General features: G+C 49.6%; 1 protein-coding gene across 2 annotated transcripts in view; it reads right to left on the bottom strand.

Moving 5' to 3' along the window:
• Positions 1-23,733, bottom strand: part of SLFNL1 (schlafen like 1) — a 1,086,638-nt gene that overhangs the window by 1,047,545 nt on the left and 15,360 nt on the right. Inside the window, exon 1 of one of the 2 annotated variants that reach the window (XM_069623053.1) lies at positions 7,091-7,191. The exons of the other annotated variant lie outside the window; for it this stretch is intronic. The gene's annotated coding sequence lies outside the window, so the exon portion shown is untranslated. Of the gene's footprint in view, positions 1-7,090; positions 7,192-23,733 lie in introns of those variants that run through there. 2 annotated transcript variants of the gene reach the window in all.

Here is a 23,733-nt window from a genome sequence, read left to right as displayed (position 1 = left end):
AAAGCGCAGAATGCTCCGGCTTCTGTCACTCTTTCTTCGGGATCAGCAGATCCGTTATCGATGGCTCTTTCCTACAGCCCTACAGTTCTCGTACAAGGGCACTCAGCGCACCGTCAGCCACCTGACGATGCAACGTCAATCCTCTGCCCGGACTCCACAGAGACCTTAGACCTCTCCGCTCCGGGCCGATCAAGCCCAGCCTCAGAAGCAACCTCCCCAAAAATGAAACAGACCCCAAGGTCCAGAGTGCAGAGAAATCGCAAACCTAAATGACACGCCTTAACGCCTGCACTGGAACCATGACCCTGGAACGACCCTAAGCTTCACATCTTGCCGCGGATCTGACGCGGTCCATAACCCCCTCCAAGGCGGATGACACCACTTTACCCTTGGAGAGACTTTCAAACATGTTGGTGCTGTCGAATGACAGCCATGTTGCCTAGGGGACATGTCGATAGTTCTAAATCGACCCCCCTGGCCGCACTTTGGTCCTCCCGTTGGAGGTCGCTTTTGAATGTGTTTTCTCCCGTTGGAGACCAGTTGGCCCAGTTTAAAAAACCCTCGACCACAGGAGACACCAACTCAATCATGCTCTCACGTCCATGGCTGACCTAACCCCCCCACGACCCCTTCCCCCCAGCAAGAGGATCGCCCGGACCAACCCCCTCACTTGAAACTCAAGTTCACCTCCTTGAACGTTAGGGGCCTGAACTCCCCCCTGAAGAGGAAATCGATCCTACAGAGGCTACAAGACAACGGGTCATCGATCGCTTTTTTGCAAGAGACGCACCTGATTCCGGCGGACTTTTCACGCCTGCAAAGCAAACTCTTCCCACTACAATTCCTCGCCTCTAACGGCACTAAGAAGGGGGGCACCGCTATTTTATTCGCAAAAGACCTGAAGCTTCAGATTCTTGACTCACTACAGTGCCAGGAGGGTTGCTTTATTGCAGTCAAATGCTCCATCCATGGCCAGCTCTACACCCTCATCTCGGTGTACGCCCCGAATGAATATCGGGAGAGCTTCTACCAGGATCTGGAGGTCTCTCTCCTCCCATTCATCGAGGGGCATGTCGTCATGGGAGGAGACTTTAACGGGGCTCCGGACCCTCTCAAGGACAGATCTCACCCCCCGTCTTCTAGCGATTTGAAGTTGGCCGCTGGCTTGCTCCACCTGTTTCGCACACTAACCATTGTGGACTCTTGGAGGGTTTTGTCCCCAGACGAACGGGACTTTACCTTCTATTCATATGTGCATCGTACCTTCGCCAGAATTGACCTAATCCTGACCTCCCCACAGATCCTGTCCTTCACTGATGATGTGATAATTGGCCCCGGATCCTTTCGGACCATGCTCCAGTTACTCTGACCCTGCGGTCTCATGACCCAGACCCCCCTCCGCGACGCCGCTGGTGCCTCTATGACCCTATCCTGGGAGACATGGCAGTGAGGGACTCAATCGCCAACTCCATTAGGAACTTTTTCGTTGAAAACCGGGACGAGGACACTTCCCCGGCTAACACCTGGGACGCCATGAAGGCGGTCCTCAGAGGCGAGCTGATTGCCCAGGGAGCCGCATACCACAAAAGGAAGAGGGAGTCGTGCGACGCTTTGGAAGCAGCAGTCCGAGAGGCTGAGGCTACACATAAAAGGAAGGGCTGGGCCCCTAAATCCTACAGGATCCTGCAAATGGCCAGGAAACGGCTGGAAGCCCACTATGCTGAGGCTATGGCGAATCTGCTAACCAAGTCTAAGCAATGGTACTACGCTCACAACAACAAGGCCAACAAGCTCCTGGTTAGCAAACTGGCAAAGGCGAAGAGCAGAAATACTATCTTAGGCCTCCGTGATCCGCAGGGGGTGATCCACTACGCTGACCATGAGAAAATACGCTTGTAACAGCCCACCACCTGGAAATAATGACGGCAGTCCCGAGAGATACAATTAAGCAGCACTTATACATCCAAGAGGCGACCCTACCACACCTGACCCAGACGGCCGGGGAAGACCTGGAAGCCCCGATTACAATCGAGGAGGTGGAGGCGGCCATTAAGAGCTTAAAACCCAGAGCCCCGGGCCCGGACGGATTTTCCACTCGCTTCTACAAAATCTTCCGGCCCCAACTAGCGGCCCCCCTGGCCCGCCTCTTGAACTCATTCGTGGCCACTGGCACCGTCACCCCAATGATGCAAGAATCTATTACAGTCCTTATCCCCAAGCCCGTGAAAGACCCTCACGATATTGGCTCGTATAGACCCGTTGCGTTGCTAAATTTGGACGCCAACATATACTCTAAAGTCTTGGCCAACCGTCTGGCACCTATCCTCCCTAATATCATAGACCCGGATCAAACAGGCTTTATAAACCACAGGTCAACGAAAGACAACATCTGCAGGGCCCTGGATCTCATTGACATCGCCACTCGGGATTCCCAACAGCTAGCCCTATTGGCATTGGACGCAACTAAAACGTTCGACAAGGTGGACTGGTCTTATCTGCGCCTCACTCTGGGGGCCTTTGGCCTCGGTCCGACCTTTCAGAAGATAATCCTGGCGAACTACCAGTCCCCCAGGACGAGGCTGAGTGTCAACGGCCGCTTGTCGGACCCAATCTCCCTCACGTGTTGGAACGAGGCAGGGATGTCCTCTATCCCCTCTGCTTTTCGCTTTGGCCATGGAGCCGCTGGCTCAACGAGTCCGGAAGAACCCCCGAATCAGTGGCCTGTGCACCGGCTCTGCGCAACATAAACTGGCCCTCTATGCAGATGTTTTGCTTACCATCACAAACATTGAGAGATCCATGAGCGAGGCCTTAACTGAAATCCACAACTTTGGGATGGTCTCGGGATTTGCGATTAACTATCAAAAGTCGGCGGCGCTGGGAGTGGGCATGACGCCAGCTAAACGGGAGGCTCTGGTGAAGTGGAATCCGTTTCAATGGAGCATCAAATCGATCCCCTACTTGGGGGTTCATATCCCCGCACGCCCAACGGAAGTTTACCGAGCTAACTTCCTGCCACTCTTCGAGGAACTAGAAAAGGATCTGACCCGCTGCCAACCCCAAGGGATCTCCCTCCTAGGCCGGATCACGGCATGCAAAATGAACTTACTCCCGCGCTTCCTCTATGCCTGTGCCGCCCTCCCGATCACCATTCCGCTTCCCCCCTTGCAGCGGCTCCAAAGAAAGATGGTGGACTTTATCTGGAAGGGGAAGAAACCGCGCATCCCGTGGAGAACAATGATGGCCAGCACGAGATTGGGAGGCCTGGGGGTCCCCGACCTCCGCAAATACTATATGGCGGCACAGCTGGCCCACCTCCAGGCATGGGGACTTGCTACGGGTCGACCGAAATGGGTGGAGATCGAACAATCCTGCCTCTCTCTTCCCCTTCGCTTCCTCCCGTTCTTACCCACAGCTTTACGCCGCAGCTGGCCGGGCACTCTCACAGCTACAAAACATACAATTAAGGCCTGGGAGTGGGCTCACAGACACCGGGGCGTCCCAGAAGACTTGAGTGCGCTCTCCCCAATCTTCCTCAACCCAGCTTTCTCCCCTGGGGCCCGTCCCCAAAAGTTCAGAAACTGGGACGCAGGGGGCCTCGCCACTTTAGGACAACTTTTCGAAGGGGACTCCCCCCTAACCTTTGAACAATGCAAGATGACTTTTCAGTTAGCGGAAACGGATAGGTACTCCTACGCTCAGCTTAGACACTGATGCTCTCACCCACAGACCCGAGCGGCGGCCACAAGACCCCTTACCTCACTGGAACTGACGGTGAACGACGTACCGGCCCAGGGGAAAATATCAACCTTGTGTAGGCTGCTGCTGGAGGACCCCCTCCGGTCCAGGCCTTCCTACATGTCCCAATGGGAAACGGACCTTGGACACGCCATCGAGGACCATACATGGTTAGACATTTGGACAAGAACGCAGACGTCTTCCCGCTGTATAAACAACAGGGAGTGTGCCCATAAACTACTCCTGCGCTGGTATTACCCCCCTCTACGCCTTCATCACTTCCAACCAGCACTAAATCCTCTCTGTTGGCGACTTTGCGGCCTCCCAGGATCCTACTTCCACATGTGGTGGACCTGCCCCCGGGTGCAGGAGTTTTGGTCTCTCTGTCTAGCCACCATTGAAGACGTCACCCAGGCGATCATTCCGCTCACGCCCGAACAGGTCCTCTTAGGGATTCCATTGTCAGGCTCATACCCGCGGTCAGGGAGAAGAGCGGCCCTGATATCCCAGTTCCTATTAGCGGCTAAGATCACGGTGGCCCGCACCTGGAAGTCCGTGGACGGACCCTTGATGGCCCTTTGCTGGGTCAAACTTTGGGATATTTTAATAGCTGAGAAAGTCACGGCAGCCAGGGCGGGACTGCTTCATCGTTTTGGGGATATCTGGGAACCAGTGCTAGACTATGATCGGAATTATGCGGCCCTGACCCACAAACCGCCCCTGATCGCAAGGGCCCTTCACGCTATGGAGGACCCACCAGCGCCGCCGAGCCAGTCTGACTAAAGCCGAGAACTATGCTTGCTGGGGAATGTGCGGGGTGGGGGACGGGGACTCTGGGTTACATGACCTGAGATAATATATGTAATGTTCTTGTATAATATCTCCTGTGTGTCGAATGATAAATAAACAAATAAAAAAAAAAGGTAAGATAAGAGGAAGTAGGTTATCCCTTGTTATGTCCCTTTTGTTTCTAGTATGTGTAGAAGGGGCAATGTCTTGTTTGGGGCATTGGTCTGAGGCTTCAATGTGGAAGGTAATCGTGTGATGGTCTGATCAGGCGCATGGTATGTTATTCTGTAGATTAATGCTGCAATTTAAATCCACTAACCAATCAAGGGTCCTCCCTTTAGAATGGGTAAGTTCTCAGATGTGATGTGAGAAGCCTAGGTCAGTTAGAGAATTGGCCAGGTCAAGGGCTGACGGATCATTGGGGTCTTGGAAACCAAGGTTGAAGTCACCAAGTAGGATGATTTGTGATTTGGTTTTGTCAGCTATGATAGACATAATGTTGTCGGTGAAGGTGGTGACAGGTCCAGGGGGTCAGTATATGAGATGTAAGGTAGCCGTTTGGTTCAGAGAAATGGGGAGTTTGACTGATAGTAGTTCTGCTGATGGGATCTGTTGGTTTGTGATGGTTCTGATGCCGGTGGAGATTTTGTGGATGAAGGCGACACGTCCGCCTTTCGACCGATTAGTGTTGCGGTCACATCTAATGATGGTGTAGCCATTGGGTAAGGCGAGGGCAAGTAATGGCCCAGAGGCAGCGTGAAGCCAAGTCTCCGTTATAGCCAGGAAATCGAGGTCATGGGTGGAGATGAAATCAGCAATGTCTAAGGCATGCGCTGAGAGTGACCTAGCATTGATCAGGGCACCCCTGATCAAAGTTTCTTTAGGGTTGTATCGCTTATGGACAGGAGTGTTGGGAGTTGAGGTGATGACGTCCACAGGAGGCTGTGTGGGTGATGTGCTTGGTGTTGGAGCTAGAGGGGATGAATGAGGGGTGCACTGTGGAAGAGAGGAATCTACAGCCTAGTCTGGTATTCCTAAGGTGCAAGGCGCAAGGTTGATTGGGTGTAGGTTTGGAAGCAAAGTGTTCCAACCAGAGTGCAGGGGAGTTCAAGTAAGGATTGTTAGTCATGGGTGTGTGTGTCGTAAAGGTGTCAGCACTGAGGTGACTCAGGACTGTATGGGCGGGCACCCTTAGAGGTATGGGCAAGGTGTAATTCAGGCTACTAGCTAGGTGAGTCATGGTGGGTTTCTATATCGAGGAGGGAGTAGGCTGGGTGGGAGTGCTGAATGAGAGGGAGCAGGTTATGGCAGTTAGGGAGATAAATAACTTGGTAGTGATTGTCGTGAGGTAGTACAGACACATAGTGAGCTATAATCAGGCAAAGGAGTGGCACTAAGGAGAGCACCAAGCAGGGCCAGGCGTTCAGCGTGTGTAGTATGCACAGCAGTACATATGTGCAAGCAAGGCAATAGTGACTTGACCTATTCAAATATTGTGGTGGTCAGCGAATGTGGGGTGCACAGCAGTACATAAATGCAAACAAGGCAGTCGTGACTAGATCTGTAAAGGTATTGTTACAATTGCAGAGTTAGTGAAAAGAAAAGGAACTCCAGTGATGAGTAGGCAGTAAGGATGGCACCTAACTGGGCTAGCCAGATGACATAAGTAAGGTACATAAGTAGAGCAGATATGTAAGCAGTGGCTAGGTCTATTCAGGTATTAAAGCAGTTGCAGAGGTGAGGAAGAAGGCACTCTAGTAATCATGTTGTAAACCATAATAATGCAGATGAAGCCATAAAACATTTAGGGTTGCAATCTGATATATGTTGGAGCGCTAGATAAGGTAAAAAAATGCAGTTTTTTTACCTTACACAGAGGCTCAGGTTAGACAGGTTAACAAATAGTAGTAACGTGCGACCACTGCAATACGGTAAAGCAGGAGGCAATAGTTAAGACACACAATGCAGGTACATCAGCGAGGTAGAAGGAGCTGAAGTAGGGGTGCGAGGAAGTACTGAGAGAGGAGCTCAATGCTTGCAGGGGAGGAGACGCTACTGTGTAGAGAATAGATTTGTATCACAGAGGCGAAGTAGTGGGAGTGCGATGGCACGTGATGCTTCTCCGGCTACTTATGTAGGGAAGCAAAGGACAGGGGGCACATAAGATAATCATTAAGCAATCAAGTTGAAAGAAGGGTTTGTGGCCAGCAGTACCGACAAAGTAGTTAACAGTAGTATAGTAACTGTAGGTGATGTAAGGGGACTCGTGAACTTAAATGTATGCAAATAGAATTCTAAAACAGTACAAGATATAAAGGACATGCCTGAGCTAAATGGTAGGCACTGCAGGAATTTAGACTAAGTGCAGAACAAGATACAGTAATAGGCAACAGTAGGAGAAAGTGACACAGAGCTGTAAGTTTAAATATAGGAAAATCGTGTACAGCTGAGAATAAGGTGGTTATGAGGATAAGAATAGGAGTCAAATGGACGACAAGTTACGATCATGGAAGTAACCGCTCCGAGTATCAAAGTCACAATGAGGTTACGAAGGGGTGCTTACCAAGCAGTTAGAGTCCAGACACCGGGAAGGTTGTGGAGCTGATTGATATCGGCGCAAATAGGCAGACTTCCTAGGCTTGGCCTCTGTTGACTCTGGACAGGGAAGAGCCTTAAATCGGTGTGCCTTCATGGGTGGGTCTGCTTGTTGCCTGGCGGCAAGGCATTGGCTGGGAATAGGAGTTATCAGCCAATCTCATGCAGAGGCAGGTCCTGGGTGGAGATTAGAGCCAGGTTAGGTAAACGAAATACGGGCGGCCATCTTGGAGCAGCTGCACCTCGTGGACTGCAATGGAGGCTCATATAAATAACAGCAGATGATGGCAAACTTGCAAGTTGGGGAAGCTATTCAAGCTTGTAGGCGGGAAACTGGATATTCGTATATATTTCCAGCTGATCCGCCGCAAAAATTAGTAGTTGGGTGCAACAGAGCGCAATATGTTACTGCCTGAGCCCTGGGTCCTACCTTGCATCTAGGTGGATCCCAGGCCCTCCAAAGGCAGGGGAACTGCTCCAGCAGCTGAGGTAGCTCCTACATCTCCAGATGATCTCGACGTGGTGACATACGAAGAAGTAAAGTATTGAAGCATTGTGAATGGTATTATTGCTGTACGGACTCAGATGGTTGGGAAGGCATTGTTAAGACAGAATGGGTGCGGAGACACCGTTGTCACACATCTCTCAAGGTTTGCCAGGATATGCAGATAGGATCACAAAATACCATGACCACAATCAGTTAAAAGGGTAGGGCCTACCCCAGGTATGGCCCAAAGAAGGATCGTTCATCAAGAACGTCCTAGACATGGTAGCCACCTGCTTGTTTGTGAAGTTTAAAGGCAAACAATTGCACAATAGACGAGAAATATTAGATTTATGGAGGCTCTTTGAGGAAGTACCTCCAAGCAAGGGAGAGGAACAGAGCAAGAAACAGATCACTGTTAGGGAGAATTCTCAAGAATGGCTAATTTCCCTTACCTACTGAGTCCCTAAGCAGCATTGCTGGATTCCTTTAGTGCAGTGACACAGGGTTGTTCTTTTCAGACTTCCCACTTTAAACTCCATTTTCTGGGACTAACTACTATCTCCCAGAACATGCAAAGTTATCATTGACTTTATTAGTCTTTTAAATTCACAGACCCAGTACAACCCATCTTACATAGAGTACCGGACAGGGTTAATAGTTATCCCTTTTTGTCTGTTTCTCATGGAACATTATTTTGTTCCCCTTTAAGATCTGGCTGGTGGCAGTGGTATATATCATATGTTTCCTACCGCGGTCTATGTAAATAACCTTGGTACTGTTTTAGGCTAAGTTAGTAGCCTCGAACTTAAATCTGCTGGACACCATTTACTTTTATTTGGTTCCGGCTCAGTTTATTCGGCATTTCTTTTTGTAAAGGTCTTTGTCTTTTTTTACTCTGCGCGCCAAACCAGGTTTGGTTCTTTTGTTCGCCGTCCTTTGGCGGGCTTCTGCACAGAAGCCCTCCTTAGGCACCTGAGAGTCTGGCTAGACAGGATGTGAGGGAGGGGTTTTAGGACCCCTGCACAGGTTCTCTTGGAAACATAAGTCGCACTCTTGTTTGATTGGCTAGGTGACTGTCCTGCCAAGACAGCCACCCTGCTGTATGATTGACAGCCAGGCTGTGTGAATGGGGGAAAACTGCATAAAATGCAGGTCTCTGGGACTTGGAAGGCAGAGTCACCACTGGATTGAGAGAACCGAAGAGAAGCTGAAGGAAGAGGACCACTACCACGACTGAACCTCCCGGTGAAGCACTGCTGCGGGTCTGAATCTCCAAACTTCTACGACAGAGAAGATCTGCAAGGTATCTTCTTCCCTTGAGCTGGTGGGACCAACCAGTTTGCCAAATACCAAGCAAGGCCTCCCTCCCCCAGTCGAATTTGCTTTGCACAGCTGCAGTGAACTAAATAGCCAGGAGGACCGGACCCTGTTTGGGTTTTAAGGAGCGCAGCTTTCATTTGTTGCTTTGCTCTGCTGCTAGGTTCTTCCCTGGGCAGTGCAGGATCCTCCAGTCTTCCTCCTTCGTGTCAGTCCGACAGTCGCTTCAGGAACCGTGAGCCTGCAGGATCTGCCAGGAACTCCTGCCTCAGCTACAGCATTCTTCTTCTTCTAAAGTACTGTTCAAACCCGGTTGTTCGTTCCGTCCGACCGCGGTGAAAGTGTTTTAAATCTTTCGCCAATGCGGGGGCTTGTCCTTCTCTACTTTTAAGTAACTTTTCTTAGACTTAACCGTGAACTACTCTGAAATGTGTGATCCTCTGCAAAGACTCTGAACCATTAACATTGGCCCAGGCCTATTGATTTGAATCCTCATTGTAGCAAGCCTTTTCTAGATTGCCCTGCCTACCTACTTGTTGGTGCTGCTTAATTTTGTATAACCTTGTCTTTCCCTCCCTTTTTAATTGCTGGAGTACAATTTTGCTCAACTTCATTTTGAGCCTAACTTGTCCAGAATTGATTGGGTGTTGTGTAGTATACTAAGAGTGTGATTCTTCTGCTTTATTTAGTGAACTGTTTTACAAACGAATGGGTAAATAAATGTATATTCTTTTACTCAGAAACCTTGAGTCAGTGTTTGTTTGAACCATAGTAATTGCTGTCCTTTGTGTAACTTTTGATACTGCTCACTTTACTCTTGATATAAGTCTGGCTGCTCAGCCATCGCTACCACTTTACTGTGTAGTACAGGCTTGTACCAAAGGTGAATTTGTACTTACACTTGTATTCTTAATTGTGTGTGGTGTTCCCAAAGGGTACTGCATATGATTCTGCCTAACAATCACATCTCCCCTGGCAGCAAATAGGAGGACCTGACCCTGCTTGCGTTTTAAGGAGCGCACCTTTTACTCATTGCTTTGCTTTGCTGCTGGGCAGTGCAGGACCCTCCAGACTTCCTACTTCGTGTCAGTCCGACAGTGGCTTCAGGACCCGTGAGCCTGCGGGCCCTGCCCGGAACGTCTGCCTCAGCTATAGCTTTCTTCTCTATTGAAGGTACTGTTCAAATCCGGTCGTTCGTTCCATCCATCTGAACTCTTGGCAAAGACTTAACTGCAAACTACTCTGAATTGTGTGATCCTCTGCAAAGACTTTGGTCCATTAACTTTGGCCCTGGCCTCGTGATTTGATTTCATCACGTAGTTTCCTTTTCTAGATTGCCCTGCTTACTTACTTGTTGGTGCTGCTTAACGTTTGTCTAACTTTGTCTTTCCCTCCCTTTTAAATTGCTGGAGTGCCATTTTGCTCACACTTCATTTTGAGCTTAAATTGTCCAGAATTCATTGGGTGGTGTGTAGTGTATTAAGATTGTGATTTTTCAACTGCTTGATAATAGTGAAATGTTTTATAACTGATGTGCAAATAAATGTGTATTATTTTACTCAGAAACCTTGAGTCAGTGTTAGTTTGAACCATAGTAATTGCTGTCCTTTGTGTCACTATTGATACTGCTCACTTTACTCTTGAGATACATCTGGCTGCTCAGCCATCGCTACCACTTTACTGTGTAGTACAGGCTTGTACCAAAGGTGAATTTGTACTTACACTTGTATTCTTAATTGTGTGTGGTGTTCCCAAAGGGTACTGCATATGATTCTACCTAACAATCACATCTCCCCTGGCAGCAAATAGTAGTGGGAAGGAGGGGTAAAGAAGGAGGGCAAAATAGAAATCGCATGGTTATATCCCCTCCTGCCAAAGCCAGTACCAGCTGAAGGATATAGTGACCCAGTGTATGTGTCAAAGCCTACATCCCCCTCTACACCCCAACCCACAGCACCTCCCCCATATGGGTGTCCAAGAGCAGGTGGACAGGTGAGTACCTCAGCAATAGATATCGAAAAGTTCACACACAATTTAGACTCATGATTAACAATGGACCGGACAGAACTATCACGATTAAGAGATATATGCGAACAAGGAGGCTCCGGCACCTCCAGAGTAGAACAAACGCAGATGTCACAACCACTTGAGAGGTCAATGGAGGAGGGGTGGAAGAAGGGAGAAATATTGTTCCGAATTAATGATACACCGACAAGAATAATAGAAATAGATCAGGCAGCAAGTGAGGGGGGAGCAGAAGGAGGGGACATGGCATCAGATAGACAGGAAGAATATTGGTGCGACATAAAACAGCAAGAAGAAGAAGAGAGGAGATTGGGGTGTGCAACCGGTGGGGTGTCAGCAGGAATAGAACAGACTCCCTTGGGGAGGGTGATGGAGGAAGAATGGAATGGAAGGCTAAGCAATAGGATGGGACGAATGGCGGTGTTGGGGAAAAAAGGGAGCGAAGGTAAGTACAGGGAAAGCAGCAAGAAACAAGTTACAGTTACCATTGATATGCAGAGGGGAGGGGGAGACCCAATTATATACCCTGGGCCCAAATGAATAAGGCTAACTTACTAAAATTGTTACCCCCGCTTTCGGGAGGGGAAAGTAAGTGGATATATGCATTTGAGAAAAACACTGCAGGGGTTCCCTTGGCAGTAGGTGATGTCAAAAGTTTATTAGTATCCGCAGTAGGTGACCAAGCCAACAGGGTGTGGGCAAAGGCCGGCTTCCCTGGAATAACACTAGACTGTGACCGCCATGATGGGGCATCCTTTTCCAGATACACCGGATTTCCAGTCTGTAATGCATGCACAATGGGAGAGGAGGAGGATGCAATGGTCTTCATTTTACGGGTACAGGAGATGTGGAGGGCGGAGCCGGGCACGGCTTGGGATCAATCAACCTCCCTGTTCTACTTTAAAATCAAAAGAGGGCTCCTGAAGGAAGTTCAGAAAGCTCTTGATAAAATAGCTGGGATAGATGCCAAAGGCTTGTCAGAAATACAGAGTATTAAAGTACATCATTGCAAAATAATTAAAGAAAGATTAAGGGAGATAGCCCAAAAGAGATTGGCAGACGAGGCTAAATTAATTCAAACAAAATGGGTGAAGGTCACAGCAGCAGTAGCAGCCCTCCCTGTAGAGAGAGAGAGAGAGAGAGAGAGAGAGAGAGAGAGAGAGAGAGAGAGAGAGAGAGAGAGAGAGAGAGAGAGAGAGAGAGAGAGAGAGAGAGAGAGAGAGAGAGAGAGAGAGAGAGAGAGAGAAATAAAAGCCAGGGTAGCAGCAAACTCGGCAGGAAATGGACAGGAGCAGTGGAATGGTGAGGAACAATACGGAGGGCCACAATGGCAAGGAGTGCCCGTGGAGGAAGAGGTGGGTACAGAGGGTCCAGAGGGGGCGGGTACGGAGCATATGGAGGATGAGGTGCCAAAGGAGGAGGACCAGAGGCTTGAACTGCGGCAGGTGGGGGCACTTTTTAAGAGAGTGTTGAAGTCGCCCCATGAACAACTATCAGAATGAACGGCAGTATGGCCACCCCCACCCAGGAAGCCCACACGGGTTGCCCATGGGTAGCAGAAGGAGAGAAGAGCAGCTCGATCCCAGTTACATAGATGATCACAGAGCAACTCCACAGAATGCACTCCACCACCCACAGTGCCGAGAACACATGGCCCCTGTTCGCGGTAATCCCTTTGTTACAACAGCAAATGGTACCCCCGCGCCTTTAAGAGGAACGGCAGTGGTGTCAGGCAATGTTTTTGATAATGGGAAAAACAAGAGATATTCAGCATAGGACAGCCCACAGAGAGCACTGGGGCGTCCATTACTATCAACGACCCTTGATGCAGTTGAGGAACCAATGGTGGGGGTGGAGATAAGGAACAAACAGTTCATTTTTATGGTAGACACAGGAGCAGAAAAATCATGCCTACGAGAAGGCAGGTTTTCGCTATCTAATCATAAAATGGAGGCGGTGGGGTTTTCTGGGGCGGTGGTCGAGGTTCCATACACAGAAGAATTGGAAATAACATTAGGGGGAAAACCAGTGCGGGCACCCCTATTGTATTACGAAGACTCGCCCATAAATCTGCTGGGGAGGGATCTCCTTAGTAAACTCAATATGACCATTTCATTTACAGATAGAGGGATAGTGTGCTTAACTCCTAGGATATGTGCAATGCGAACCATGCTAGTAATACACACACAAGCCACGGCACAGCAGGTGCGTGTTGTAGACCCAGACATGTTGATCCAAGGATTAAAGGCCTTGGCGCAGGTTGTCCCAGAATTGAAGCGCCAAGAATGGAGAGTGCCAACAGAATTTGTGTTTCGTCCCGTAGCACGCCCCGAGATAATGCCAGGGTCGGTGGTGTCCCTTGACTTACATGGGGTGCAGGTATCATCACAAAGGATAGCAGTAATCAAACTAGACATACATGGATGTGAATGGCAAACCGTGTTGTGCATAAATGCCAACATAGCCTTGCAAGATCTGTCTGATGAAGAGCTTTTCACTGACTCGGACAGCGACAGGGAAATAATAATGGAGATAGCCATTCCCTGTGACATAATGATTCAGAATTGACAAGTTCCACTTACGGCAGTAGTGAGCGCGCCACCAGCATTTTTTGAATGACATGCAACATGTGCCAGAGGATCTATGGACAACAGGTCCACATGACATGGGATTGTTGCATGAAGTGACACCTGTAAAAATAAAACTCAAGCCAGCGGCATTGCTGCTAAAACAGTACCCCGTCACGAGAGGCAGACGAAGGGATAAAAGAAACAATGCATGCTCTACTACAGCAAGGGATCATAGTACCTTCAAATTCTCCCTGTAATACTTGTATCTACCCCATCAAAAAGGCAAAGGGAGGGGCTTGGAGGATGATACAAGACCTATGCCCCCTCAAACACGTCATATAAAAGGAATTCCCATGTGTCCCAAACCCTGCATCGATCTTGTGCAGTATACCCAAAGATGCGTCATGCTTTACCAGTAGTGGATCTGAAGAACGCATTTTTCTCAGTGCCACTAGATTCGGAGCCACAATATTTGACAGCCTTCACACTGAGGGTAAAAGATATGAACATTGTAGGTTGCCCAAGGGATACTGTAAGAGGCCAAGTATATTCAACAGAATTCTGCATGAATACCTTGGAAACGCTGACACAAAGAGCACAATCATTCAGTACGTAGATGACCTCTTGATTTGTGGAAAGAATGAGGATGACTGCCGACAGGACTCCGTAACACTACTGACATTATTGGCACACAAGGTCTACAAAGTGGACAGGGAGAAATTACAATATTGTTTGACAGAGATGTTGTACTTGGGTCAGCTGATATCAAAAGATGGCAAAAGAATAATACCTGACAGAGGAGCTGCGGTGTGAGCTGTGAGTGAGCCTAGAACAGTGAAGGAGATGCAGAAATGTCTAGGCATGTGCAATTATTGCAACGCCTGGATATCAGAATATGCACGGTACACAAAACCTCTCCTACAGGCCTTAAAAGAAGCACAAAGGGAAAACATAGCCATACAATGGACACAAGAAATGCACACTGCCTCCAACACACTGGAAGAGTTGATATCAACAGCACCAGTTCTAGCCACACCAAATTATGAGCGCAAATTTTATTTATTTTTTCGCATTGTGATGGCACACTTATGAGAGCAGTACTCACACAAAGAACTTCATTGGGTCGCAAATCTCTGGCGTACTACAGTGGTACACTAGACACGGTAATGCAGGGACACTTCGCTTGCGAACAAGCTGTCACAGCCATGGCGTTCGCCATTGAAAAGAGTGCAACAGTTGTGATGGGATGCTCCATGACTTTGTACATGGAGCATTCACTGTTTGCCATACTAGAAAGATCCAAAAGTACACTAACAACACATAGAGCCACCTCATATGAAATATTACTATCAAGTGCAAACATACACATATCGAGGTGTAAAACAATGAACCCAGCCACATTTTTCACAGAAGCATGCACAGTGGAAGATATGCAAACACACAATTGTGCCGCATACAGAGGGGAAGATGATGGTACACCCAACAGCCAATGAGGATGCACTGACTGAAGGAGAGGTATATTTGGTAGATGGATCAGCGCCAATAAATTGTGAAACAGGAGAAAAACACGTGGGAGTGGCAGTGGTACGATCGGAGGAAGGAGAATATGAAGTAATTGTCCAAAAAAGTATGCCTGGCCATTTTTCAGCACAGGCAGCCAAACTAGTGGCACTAATTGAAGCGCTGCATACACCGAAAGGAAGCGCCGTAACAATATACACCGATTCCTCATATATGACCACAACAGTGCATGAGGGACTGGCCCGCTGGGGAAGAAGAGGATTTCAAAGAGCAGATGGATCCCCGGTGCAGCATGCTGAATTACTAGCAGAACTAATAGAGTCACTAAAAGAGCCAACGGTTGTAGCGTTAGTAAAACCCCAGGCCCACACAAACAAGAATGATGTAATCTCATTAGGGAAAGCGGCAGCGGAAGCTGCCGACAAAGAAGCGTCCTATTTACAGGAATTGTTTGTTTTCTTAGTTGTGTAATTGTTTATTTGTTTGTCTTAATTGCATATTTATAACCCGCTTAAACACCCAAAGGTTTCTAAGCGTGGACCCGGGGATCGAACCTGTGTTGCTTCGTGTCATCTTGCTTCCAAGACGCGCGCGTTGCCGCTGAGCTATACTCAAAGAACAATTTGGTTTATTGATTACCATTGGCCCTGTTTAAATTGAGAAACCAACCCAGTAAGGACCACCACTTGTCCCCCCACAAGATAGTGACAGGCAGATGCATGCACACAGCACACTCCCCACTATGAAGACAATCAGATGCACACAGAAGTGCAACGGTGCTGGGGGAAGAGTTCCCCGAATATCTGAAACAACTTACAAAAGCAGCGCGTATGATTGCAAGACAGCTAGCAGTCCCATTCACGCAAGAAACAGCGAATGACATGGTAACGCCAGCCACAGATAGCCCAAGCTGCCAGGTCATGCCAGGAGAGATGGTGTACGTGAGGAGCTTCATACGTCAGTGGAATGCCCCGAGGTTCCATGACCCATATGAAGTTGTGTATTGCACCCCAACAGCAGTGAAGGTCAAGGGCCTGAGCTATTGGATACATTTGTCCGACGTACGCAAAGCATATGACAGTGTAGGACAAAATGAAGAAGCAAAAAGATCAGAAGGTGAGACACAAACTTAAAAGGAAAAGCAGACACAACTGATAAGACACGGGAAACAAAAAAAAGAGAAATAAAAATGAAAATTAGAAGTAATTTGTTAAAAAAGTCATCAGATTGCAATAACAGTGAAGATGGGAAGTGCAGGTTGTTTTTCTGTGCAGTGATTTTCTTTTCAATGTTTTTTAGCCTAGTGGTGTACTGGGCCATAGTATTTATATCTATTGACATAATGAGGGGGGGACAAACTTGGTAAAACAGGGCACCTACCTCATATGGGACGGGCTCAAACTTATCTGGGAGCACGAGACACAGAGAAACGGCACACTGGATAAAAACAACACAACCAGCACTCTTGTATCAGTACGCCCCACTGCCCGATATAACGAATCTGAATTCAGTGTCTATGATATGAACGACCCAGACCCCTCTGAATTACCCTGGCTATATGATGATCCCGATTCAACTGTATCATTTGTACCCGACACAACTGAACACAATGCATTATTCCCTAAGGGTGCGAAACGAAATGATGAAAATATTGTCGAGAGGTACATTGCCCTAAATAACGAATGGGAAAAAGAGGGGATATAGAACATTCTTAACCCAGCATGATGAAAGAAAAGCTCTGGGTCGCCCGGGAGGGAATAGAAGAAGGAAAAGGGGGGCTGGACAGAAGAAATATGATGAATATCATGGGCTGGGACTGGACGCAATAGAAGACCCACAACACCCACACCAGTCTAATAAATGGTACTCAGACATGAGCACGACTGCAAAGCAAACAACTAAAGAGAGCTGCTATGTGTGCTCTTTAATACCCCATGCCTCGGGTACTCCTAAAGTGCTGTTACCACAAGAGCCACCTGTTGCAGAGGCACAGTGTCTCCATCTTGCACTATGTAGAATAAAAAATACTTTTCAAGCACATACAGTCTCATTTGAAATGCTACAAAATGAAACGACGTACTTCACAAAACTCCAAGGAGTAAATATGTTTGAAAGAACCTTTCTTAGTGATCAAAGGGGCATTATATTCGGAGAATAAGTGGCGAAATGAGCAAATAACATGCAAAGCAGAGGCACTACGAGGACTATTGGATGAAAAACTGCACTCAATCCAAAGAACATGCACCCCAATATGGAATCAACACATCACAAAGATAACATGGGTCACGGCCCTTGAAAAGCCATTCAAATTGCAGAAAGAGATATCGTATGAGCTGCGCTTCCACCAAGAAGGAAAAGTCAATATGGGCACAAATAAGAACTATAACAAAACACTCATAATCCCAGACATGAAGAAAGGGACAGCTGCATTGATGGACACTTACTGCTTTTGCGGCAAACAGGCGTACCTGCACCTTCCACAGTCATGGAGGGACAGGTGCTCTCTGGCAAAGCTGCATTACGCTCTGATAGTGATACCCGAAAGCCATATCCAAGAGGAGAAGGGCCCATTGAAAATAAAAGATCCAGAGCCCCTGCCATTAACTGAAGACACCCCTGTGTAAGCCCTATCCAAGGAAAAACTGCAAAGCACAGTCTTGAGAAAAAGAAGGTCATCAAATTATATCTCCAAGGCATCCTCTGAACTTTTGGCTCGGATTCCAAATCGGTTCCGACTGTTTAACTCCGCTGAAACGTTCTTTGCCTCCCTTGTTCCAAGCATCCATGCGCGGGCAAATGCAAAATGGCTCCAGATAACCCACTGGGAACTGATCCAATTGGCCAACGACACAGAAGAGGGGTTTAACATAATAAAAGTGGAGCTAAGGGCCCTGCGGTTGATGACGATGCAGAACAGGTATGTTCTAGACCCGTTGACAGCCATGGATGGAGGGATTTGCCGAAAAATCAGGAGTGCATGTTGCACTTTCGTACCTTCTGCAGATGCGGACAATGGAACTCTGTGGGGATACGCCTCGGCGCCAGCAGGATATGTTGGCTGCACCGGCTGCACCGGTGATCGGGGGCCCTGGGAACCGCGGGCCGGCTCCTCCGCTCTCGGCTGTCGTAAGCGCCGAGAGCAAGGGAACGCGAGCCGCTGCTCGGAAATGCGGCGCATCACAGCTGCACTCACCTGACGGGAGGCCCGACCCCGAAGGAGGGGGGACGGGGGCGCAGGCACTCCATGGCGGCGGGGAGCGGGGGCGACCGGCCCTTCAGCGTGGCGTGCCCCGCGGCGGCCCCGGAGCAGGTTGCGGCTGGAAGGCACCCAGAGCACGCCCATACCCAACGCGATCGCGGTTGCGATCACGTGATCGCCTCTGGCGTTTTCCAGGTCTCGGGAACCAGGAAATGGTATACGCTAGCACGGCAGCCTTTAAGGGAGGCGGGACACCCCCTCAGCAGCCAATAAGGTGTAAGCCAGACAAAGCTGATGCTGATTGGTGGGGACTTGAACCTAGGGAACCCTTTAAAAGCGCGCCAAATGAAACTGACGAGGTTCTCTCATTTTCCAGGAAAGAGAAGAGGACGAGGAACGAAGATCGGAGTGGTGGGCCTATCCGGACACCACGAGATAGGACACAGTTGGGAACTGCTTCAATCTACATTGGAAGGGCCAAACACTGGTGAAGGAAACCAGAGGACGATACTCTTTGTTTTGTTAAGGACCCTTTACTCATTAGAATAAATATTGTTTTAGCATCCGCCTGTCTCCTGAAGCTTCATTATCACACTGGCGACGAAGGTGGGATACCGACAACGTCATGGAGGCACTGATCAAAACTCTATCGGAGGGGCAGCAGCAGCTGCAACAATTAATACAGCTGCAAACCCAACAGGCGGCTGCCGATAGACAAACCTTCCAGCAGGCCATCCAGCTGCAGGGCACCATACAAACCACGGCCCAGGACAAACAACACAAGACCATAGCCCGTCTCACTGATGTGGTGGCCAACGTCAGAAACCAACCATTGGTGCCATCAGCTCTACTCCAGAAATATAAGGAGGGGGAAGATCCTGCCTTCTTTTTTACCAGTTTTGAGAGGATCGCCAGGAACGCGCAATGGCCTCCGGACCGTTGGGGACAGTATGTTGCTCCCCTCCTATCCGGGGTAATGCAGGGTGCCTATCAGGCGGTTAACCCCAATGGCAGCACTCCCTATGGAGAAATTAAGGCCGCAGTCCTGGATCGTCTAGGCCTAGATGAAGAGGCTTACCGGATACAGCTGAGAGAGACCAGACTCAGGGTGGGGGAAAGCCCGCGCCAGCTATACTATCGTATAAAAGACTTGGTCGAAAAATGGCTGCTACCTCCCACCCCAGCGAATCAACCCGTCCTCGACAAGATCATCCTGGAGCAATTCATCGAAGCCCTACCAGGACAGATGCAGAGGTGGGTTATACAGCATCACTGGCCCTCCTTGACTGAGGCGGTAGATATCGCCTCAGCATACCAGAAGGCGGGTCACCACAAGATGCAGCCAACTGGAGTAACAGCCCGGATAGCAATCCCGATATCCGACCCCCTTGCATTCCGGAGTGGTAGGACCCTACCCACGAGGTGGAGACACGCCGACGACAGCTCCAGAAAACCGGAAGACAAAAAAACAGGAGGTGAGGAAAAACACCCATTGGAAGCACCAGGATACAAGCAACCGCAATGCTACGAGTGCAATGAATGGGGCCACATAGCCAGGTTCTGCCCTAGAAGAAGACCAGCCGAACCGATGGACATCGGATACCTGAGCCCTGGGTCGGAGGAGAGCATCCTGGGTCCCTATGTGGTGGACATCCGGGTGGACAGCAGACCATCGCGCGCTCTACTTGACAGCGGCAGCCGGCAGACCGCCATATCACCAACCGTGAGTAACGCTCCCCATTTATCTAATATAACAGTACCCATTAGATGTATCCATGGGGATGTAAAGCGGTATCCAATGAAGAATGTGGTGGTAGAACTAAACGACACAACCACTCCCTTGAGGGCTGCCGTCCTGCCGTGTCTGCCTGCCCCGGTAGTTATAGGGACCGACCTGCCTGGCTTTGAACAGGCCATGAATGCCCTGGAGGGAAAGAGAATTACACGCGATACCAGCGTCAGACTCTGCTTCCCTGGCCCCCGTGCCAGGACGGAAAAGACGAACCCGGATGGAATGGTGTCAGGCTAGTTACATGACCAGACCCATCGATTGGAATTTGGAGGAGAATGAAGACACCCTTAGGGGGGAGACCCTAACTGACCCAACCCTACGGATAGCACGAGAAAGGGCAACACAAGATGGGGAACCCGATCTAAGTAAGGGACCAGGGTTCCTATTACGCCGGGGTCTACTATATCGAAGATATAAGGGCGAGGATGAAATCGCCAAGGAGCAATTGGTACTACCAAAAAAACATCGTGCCATAGTCATACAACTGGCTCACAACCATCCCTGTGGCGGCCATATGGCTTCCCTCAAGACCCAGCAGAACCTATTGAAGCAGTTTTACTGGCCAGGTATATACGGGGAAGTGGCGCAGTTCTGTAAAAACTGCCCCACATGCCAATTGACCAGCGGTGTCCCAGCAAAGGCGCCACTACAGAAAATGCCTCTCATAACAGTTCCCTTCCAGAGAATCGGCATGATTATTGTTGGTCCCTTGGAACCTGCTAGCCGGGGGTATCGCTATCTGTTAGTGATCGTCGACTATGCCACCCGATACCCGGAAGCATTTCCACTAAAGGGGACATCCGCCAGAGTTTTGTGTGATCAGCTTATTCAGTTTTTCGCACGAGTGGGGTTGCCTTCGGAAATAATCACAGACCAGGGTACGAATTTCATGTCCGCCCTCCTACGGCAAGTATGTGAGAATCTCCAGATCAAACAGATGAGAACCTCAGTATACCATCCCAGACCGATGGACTGGTTGAACGGTATAACCAGACCATCAAGAAAATGGTGAAAAGGGTGACAGGGCCGGACGCGAAGAATTGGGATCGGGTGTTGCCTCTGGTGTTGATGGTATTAAGGGATACACCCCAATCTTCCACTGGTTTCTCCCCCTTTGAACTGCTATTCGGAAGACAACCCCGGACGATATTGGATCTGGTTAAGGAAGAATGGGAAGCCAGCGAAGAGGTATCACTCACTGAATACACTGAGGAGCTAAAAACCCATCTGACAGCTCTGCGTACCTTGGCCGAAGCAAACCTCAGCCAGGCTCAAACGACCCAAGAGAAGAACTATAATAAAGGGAGCCGAATGAGGACCTTCAAACCCGGAGACCAAGTACTGGTACTCCTGCCTACGTCTGCAAACAAGCTATTGGCCAGATGGAGAGGGCCATACAAAATCACGGACGTGCTCAGCCCAGTGACTTATCGGGTGCATCAACCTGATAGGACCACAACCGACAAGGTTTATCACATCAACCTTCTGAAGGAGTGGAGCGAGCCGAGTCTGAGTGCCTTCACAGAACCCGAGGAACCAGAATCAGAGGAAACCGTGAATACCGTTCCTGACACCCTCGAAGCCATCAATTGGGGCGCTGTTCTCTCCCCAAACATGAAATTAGACGTCATGGACAAATTATTCCCCTATGCCAATGCCTGTTCTACGTTGCCCGGTCGGACCAGAATATTGGAACAGGGGATCAACACAGAACCCGGAAAAACCATAAGGCTTAGGCCATATCGAATCCCCGAAGCCAGGCGAAGAGTCATCAGTTCAGAAGTAGACGAAATGCTGCGGATGGATATCATTGAGCCATCCAACAGCGTATGGTCATCCCCCATAGTTCTGGTTCCCAAGCCGGACGGGTCCATCCGCTTCTGTATGGACTACAGACAACTAAACAAAATTTCCCAATACGAAGCGTATCCTATGCCGCAAATGGACGAGCTCTTGGAAGGCCTCGGAGCGGCCCTCTTTCTAAGCACCCTAGATCTAACCAAGGGATATTGGCAGATCCCCTTGCTTTCCCAGGACAAGGAGAAAACCGCCTTTTCCACACCAAGGGGACTCTATCAATACAAGGTTCTGCCCTTTGGACTACACGGCGCCCCCGCCACGTTCCAGAGGTTAATGGATATCATCTTACGACCACATGACGGATATGCAGCCGCTTATCTGGATGACATTGTGGTGTATAGCAAGTCCTGGGAAGCCCATCTGAACCATCTGGAACTAGTGGTTGCCGATCTGCATAGGGCTGGTTTGCATATAAACCCGAAGAAAAGCACGATCGGAACCCATGAAACCAAATACTTGGGGCACATAGTGGGTGGGGGTGTCCTGAAACCACAACTATACAAGACTCAGGTTATACACGATATTCCGACTCCCACCAACCGGAAACAGATCCGAGCGTTCTTGGGGCTCGTTGGATATTACCGGAGGGTCATTCCTGACTTCTCCTCGGTGGCTGCCCCCTTGACCGATGCTTTAAGGCTCAAAGGTGTTCCAAACCTAACCAACAACCCGAGCGCCCTGAACGCCATAAAACTCCTGAAACATAGGATTTCATCGAATCCTGTACTTTGTTGCCCGGACTTTCAAAAACATTTCTACCTACAAACAGACGCCTCGAACCAGGGCTTAGGGGCTGTACTCTCACAAGACCGGGGGGATGCCCTACGTCCTGTATGCTTTATCAGCCGGAAGTTGCTGCCTCATGAGGCTGCCTATTCAACCATTGAGAAAGAATGTTTGGCCATCCGATGGGCCATCGACTCCCTTAAGTACTACCTATTGGGTCGCCGGTTCACCTTATACACGGACCACGCCCCCTTGCAGTGGCTTGCGCAACACAAAGATACAAACCAGAGGGTGCTCCGCTGGTTCCTCTCCCTCCAGCCTTTTGACTTCCTCACGTTGCACAAACCGGCCAGGTTTCAGCTGGTGGCTGACTACCTGTCTCGGTGTGCTTCCCGGCCCGAACGGCCTGGGACTGGGGTGGGGATGTGTGGGGATACGCCTCGGCGCCAGCAGGATATGTTGGCTGCACCGGCTGCACCGGTGATCGGGGGCCCTGGGAACCGCGAGCCGGCTCCTCCGCTCTCAGCTGTCGTAAGCGCCGAGAGCAAGGGAACGCGAGCCGCTGCTCGGAAATGCGGCGCATCACAGCTGCACTCACCTGACGGGAGGCCCGACCCCGAAGGAGGGGGGACGGGGGCGCAGGCACTCCATGGCGGCGGGGAGCGGGGGCGACCGGCCCTTCAGCGTGGCGTGCCCCGCGGCGGCCCCGGAGCGGGTTGCGGCTGGAAGGCACCCAGAGCACGCCCATACCCAACGCGATCGCGGTTGCGATCACGTGATCGCCTCCGGCGTTTTCCAGGTCTCGGGAACCAGGAAATGGTATACGCTAGCACGGCAGCCTTTAAGGGAGGCGGGACACCCCCTCAGCAGCCAATAAGGTGTAAGCCAGACAAAGCTGATGCTGATTGGTGGGGACTTGAACCTAGGGAACCCTTTAAAAGCGCGCCAAATGAAACTGACGAGGTTCTCTCATTTTCCAGGAAAGAGAAGAGGACGAGGAACGAAGATCGGAGTGGTGGGCCTATAGGACACAGTTGGGAACTGCTTCAATCTACATTGGAAGGGCCAAACACTGGTGAAGGAAACCAGAGGACGATACTCTTTGTTTTGTTAA

The sequence above is a fragment of the Ambystoma mexicanum genome, chromosome 11 (assembly GCF_040938575.1).
Source record: "Ambystoma mexicanum isolate Mex_15411 chromosome 11, UKY_AmexF1_1, whole genome shotgun sequence".
In the NCBI taxonomy this organism is placed as follows: domain Eukaryota; kingdom Metazoa; phylum Chordata; class Amphibia; order Caudata; family Ambystomatidae; genus Ambystoma; species Ambystoma mexicanum.
The sequence above is the reverse complement of the archived record's forward strand: the minus strand, read 5'-3'. Positions and strand labels throughout refer to the sequence as shown.